Genomic DNA, 6,000 nt, shown 5'->3' on the forward strand with positions numbered 1-6,000 from the left:
CAGGGAAGAAGGATCACCTTTCAAAAGGGAAATGACTATAAGCATACAGCTAAGATAATGCATAAGTGGCTTATGGACAACTCTGTGAAAATCCCTAACTGCAGATGTGCAAAGCTTGTCGCATTCCTATCCAAAAAAGACTTCAGGATGGAATCACAGTTTCAACTCAGTACTGAGTTAAGGGTATGAATACTTATGCAATGTAATTATTTCCATTTTTCCTTTTAAATACATTTGTAGAGTTTAGGGGTGTCCCCGACTAAGGATTTTCATAGTCGAATCGGAATTTTCGAATCTTACCGATAGTCGAATCATATGTTTGGTGGTGGGGGGCAAAATACATTACCAAGAGTCAAGTCAGACATTCGACAGCCATAATTACAGACGTTAACAATGTGACATTGTTGACAGTGTAACAAACCCTAAGAATTCACAACATTTTTTACAATAGTGCTCTCGTTATAACGTACATAGTTATTAATGTTCGCATTTCTGTTTTAAGCTGCGTGTGCTGAAGTTGACCAGTAGAATGAAGCATTGTTACGGGGCTGACGAGACGTGAGACGTGCGGATCCATGTGCAAAGCTTTATTAAGAAACATGGTCAGAAACAGGCAGGGTCAGACATCGGCAAACAGGTATGGCAAGGGCAAGACAGAGCAATCCGTGGAGCAAGCGTGGGTCAACGATCAGCGAACAGTATCCAAAGGGGCAAGGCAGAGAGATAATCCAGAGACGAGAGCAATAATCCAAACGGGGAGCGAACAGAGTCCAAACGGCAGAGGCGAAGGGTAAATCCAGGAAACACGGGCAGGGTCAGACACGGCAGGAAAACAAGGCAAGACTAAGGCTAAGAAAATGGCTCTGTAAAGTGCTATCGCTAGGTGAGTGATAAATGCAACAATACTCGGCCCAGAGCAAGAGGAAGTCCCAGGTTAAATAGTGAGTGCGTGATTGTGAAACGAGCATCAGGTGTGTGTGATGAGTGAATGGTGACAGCTGTGATCTGTGCAATGCATTGTGGGAAATGGAGTCCAATGTGCTGTGAGTGTAAAAGTCACTGTGGTGAACGGGTGACCTCTAGTGGTGGTTGACAGGGAGAGCATGGACCAGATTCGTGACATAGCCCCCCCCCCAAGGAGCGGCTTCCAGACGCTCCTACACAATCCAGGAGGGCGATGGAGCGGAGGCGGAACAGGGGGAGGGACGGAGGGCCAGGTCCTTGAGGAAGTGGGAAGACCGGGGATTGGGGCAGAGCAAGACATCCAGCCGGAACCGGAGACCAGGACAGAGCAAGAGCCCACCAGGGCGGAGCAGACGGACCAGGAGCCCACCAGACCCGAGCAGAAGACCAGCACGGCGGAGCAGACGACCACCAGTCCAGAGTAGAAGACCACCACGGCGGGGCAGACGACCACCAGACCCGAGCAGAAGACCCCCATGGCGGAGCAGACGACCACCAGACCCGAGCAGAAGACCCTAGCCAGGAAGCAGACTGGGCAGGAAACCATGGCAGAGTCTGAGATCTGGGAGAAACAGAGACAGACAACACCGGGAGAGCAGAGACAGACAATACAGGGAGAGCATGCATGATCACAGAGGGCGTGGCAGGGCAGGACGAGGATTCATAGACGGCGTTTTTAGCCGTGACAGGACAGGGCGAGGGTACACAGACGGCCTCTTTAGCCGTAACAGGACAGAGCGAGAGCTCACAGACGGCCTCTTTAGCCGTGACAGGACAGGGCGAGGGTTCACAGACGGCCTCTTTAGCCGTGACAGGACAGGGCGAGAGCTCACAGACGGCCTCTTTAGCCGTGACAGGACAGGGCGAGAGCTCACAGACGGCCTCTTGAGCCGTGACAGAACAGGGCGTGAGCTCACGGACGGTCTCTTTGGCCGTGACAGGACAGACAGTGAGTTCAGGGACGACCTCCGTGGCCATGACAGGGTAGACCGTGAGTTCAGGAACGGCCTCCGTGGCCGTGACAAGGCAGACAGCGAGTACAGGAACGGCCTCCGTGGCCGTGACAGGGCAAACAGTGAGTTCATGAGTGGGCGCCACCACCTCGGGAGGTTCTGCAGTGGACGCCGCCGCCTCAGGAGCAGACTCGTGGACAGGAGAGGCCTCAGGAGCACAGTGTGCAGCCCACACACTCAAAATGGCAACCGCCATAACGGGAAGTACTGAGGTCAGGGGAACAGTCTCTGTAACAGACAGGGTTGAGGCCCTGGGAATGCCAGCTACTCGCGCTGACATCAGTGGTGGGTCCATCACACTGGATATCAGACAGGGAACTTGAAGGACTGACCTTAAATCCTTGGGTGTGACAGACTCTGGCTGGAGCACTGTGACGTGGTGTGACTCTGGCTTGACAGCGGCGACGTGAGCAGACTCTGGCTTGACAGCGGCGACGTGAGCAGACTCTGGCTTGACAGCGGCGACGTGAGCAGACTCTGGCTTGACAGCGGCGACGTGAGCAGACTCTGGCTTGACAGCGGCGACGTGAGCAGACTCTGGCTTGACAGCGGCGACGTGAGCAGACTCTGGCTTGACAGCGGCGACGTGAGCAGACTCTGGCTTGACAGCGGCGACGTGAGCAGACTCTGGCTTGACAGCGGCGACGTGAGCAGACTCTGGCTTGACAGCGGCGACGTGAGCAGACTCTGGCTTGACAGCGGCGACGTGAGCAGACTCTGGCTTGACAGCGGCGACGTGAGCAGACTCTGGCTTGACAGCGGCGACGTGAGCAGACTCTGGCTTGACAGCGGCGACGTGAGCAGACTCTGGCTTGACAGCGGCGACGTGAGCAGACTCTGGCTTGACAGCGGCGACGTGAGCAGACTCTGGCTTGACAGCGGCGACGTGAGCAGACTCTGGCTTGACAGCGACGACGTGAGCAGACTCTGGCTTGACAGCGACGACGTGAGCAGACTCTGGCTTGACAGCGGCGACGTGAGCAGACTCTGGCTTGACAGCGGCGACGTGAGCAGACTCTGGCTTGACAGCGGCGACGTGAGCAGACTCTGGCTTGACAGCGGCGACGTGAGCAGACTCTGGCTTGACAGCGGCGACGTGAGCAGACTCTGGCTTGACAGCGGCGACGTGAGCAGACTCTGGCTTGACAGCGGCGACGTGAGCAGACTCTGGCTTGACAGCGGCGACGTGAGCAGACTCTGGCTTGACAGCGGCGACGTGAGCAGACTCTGGCTTGACAGCGGCGACGTGAGCAGACTCTGGCTTGACAGCGACGACGTGAGCAGACTCTGGCTTGACAGCGACGACGTGAGCAGACTCTGGCTTGACAGCGACGACGTGAGCAGACTCTGGCTTGACAGCGACGACGTGAGCAGACTCTGGCTTGACAGCGACGACGTGAGCAGACTCTGGCTTGACAGCGACGACGTGAGCAGACTCTGGCTTGACAGGCATGACGTGAAGGGGTGCTGTTGCTGCCGCCATTTTGTGAGTGAGTGCGGTGCCGCGTTCCTCCGCAACACCCACAGTGAACGGAGAGCCCACACACAGCAAAGCATAGTCCATAAATTTACTGAGAGATGAACGGGGACCCTCGCGGATTAACTGAGTCTTGAGCGGCTGATTAATGCCCTCACAGAAAAAATCTATAAGTGCATAGTCCGGCAGATCAGAAAAATAGGCGAGGTCTAAGTACTCCTGTATGTATTCCTCGAGCGGTCTCAAACCCTGCTCGAGGGTTAACAACAGTCGTGCAGTGTCCATACCTGGCCAATGTCCTCTGGAAAAGCCGCTGGATCCTTGTGTGGCCGAGTATTCTGTTACGGGGCTGACGAGACGTGAGACGTGCGGATCCATGTGCAAAGCTTTATTATTAAACATGGTCAGAAACAGGCAGGGTCAGACAGTGGCAAACAGGTATGGCAGAGGCAAGACAGAGCAAGCCGTGGAGCAAGCGTGGGTCAACGATCAGCGAACATTATCCAAAGGGGCAAGGCAGAGAGATAATCCAAAATTGAGAGCAATAATCCAAACAGGGAGCGAACAGAGTCCAAACGGCAGAGGCAAAGGGTAAATCCAGGAAACAAGAGCAGGGTCAAACACGGCAGGAAAACAAGGCACGACTAAGGCTAAGACAATGACTATAAGAATGGCTCTGTAAAGTTGCTATCTCTGAATGAGTGATAAATGCTAACAATACTCGGCCCAGAGCAAGAGGAAGTCCCAGGTTAAATAGTGAGTGCGTGATTGTGAAACGAGCATCAGGTGTGTGTGATGAGTGAATGGTGACAGCTGTGATCTGTGCAATGCATTGTGGGAAATGGAGTCCAATGTGCTGTGAGTGTAAAAGTCACTGTGGTGAACGGGTGACCTCTAGTGGTGGTTGACAGGGAGAGCATGGACCAGATTCGTGACAAGCATATGATAGCATTTTTTTTTATCAATTGGATTTAACTCATTTATCTCATATAGAACATGCTTTGTTATTTATACGACATAACGTTAATATTATCACTTATAGGCTATCTGCACAAAATGCCCTGAATGCATGAACGTGTCTGCGCGGCTCTGAATTAACTCTCTTTGTGGGCACGTTTTTCACGTAGCAACGTGCAGAAACACGGCAACTAAAAATTTACAGCGTTTTATTATAATAGTGTTCTCATTATAATGCTATGACTGTCGCAGTCATAGTCATACATATTATTGTTGTTTGTCCTGCTCTCACTGCGCGCTGAAGAGATAATCAATACTACAATGAAGCGCTTCAATGCAGCGTAACTCAACCAAACGCATCATATACGAGATAAAGAATATATACACAATATATATAAACCGGCCAAAATGTTCTGAAATCACTTGTACCCTATCTGATCGAAATAATCCAGTCTTTCACTCTGCCTGTGTCAGTTTGAGTCTTGCTAAAGATTAAAGTCCATGCCGCCAAGATGCTTCTGTTGGTCACAGATTATGGAAAGTGAAACTTAAATATATAGGGGTGGTTGGATTTATTCACACACGTTAAACTATTTATTTAAAGCTTTTCTTTTCAGATTCTTATTTACAGCATCATAATAGGGTGTATATTAACTTATTGGCAGAAAACCGGTAGTTCTATGTGAAATCAGACCCCCACATAGCTAAAATGGCATGATCACAACAATATCACCGCGAATATTCGACTGTGAGATTGGGAGTTGAATCAGACTCCTCGGAGCATCAAATCGTCGACTATTCGGGGGCACCCCCTAGTAGAGTTATATATATATATATATTTTTTTTTTCTTTGTCATTATCTTGTATTAAGTATAGATTGATGTGAGGGAAAAGTTAAGCAGTTTAACATAAGGAAGCAACATAACCAAATGGAAAAAAGTGAAGTGAAAACGTCAAACCAATTTTTTCCAAAAAACCAAAGGTCATCAGCTGAGTAACACTGGCCAGATTTACTGTAATATTTCACACTGATAATACTAATACACCATATGATATCAGCACAGTAACGTGTTCTTAATAACTGATTGATTTTGTCCAGTAAAATATATAAAAGAGCCACCACTTCTTTTGACATCATTATCAACAAAGTTTCGGCCTATGTTTAGCTCTGTCTTGACACAATACGGCCTTATCGGTTTGGAAACTGGCCTCAGCCTTCAGAAAAAGAACACTTTCTATTCATTGCTTGGAAGTGATGCTATCACAGATAACATTGATTTTGTGTGATACAGCCTGCAACTTTAACTTTATCTCAACATTTTGCTTGGAAAGCATAAAATATCAGACCTTCACTTAGCATTTCAGCACAATGTGGCAAAAACAGGAACAAAACTGGTTCTGAGAATAGTTCCAGAAGAATGTAATCCCTCTGGGTTTTCCAGCTCCACTTCAGGTTTTCCTTTTCACACTTTATGCTCCGCTTCCACGTTGCACCACCTGCACGCTCTGGACTGGAAACATGTATGTATGTATGTATGTATGTATGTATGTATGTATGTATGTATCTATCTATCTATCTATCTATCTATC

The sequence above is a fragment of the Barbus barbus genome, assembly GCF_936440315.1.
Source record: "Barbus barbus genome assembly, chromosome: 44".
NCBI classification, from domain to species: domain Eukaryota; kingdom Metazoa; phylum Chordata; class Actinopteri; order Cypriniformes; family Cyprinidae; genus Barbus; species Barbus barbus.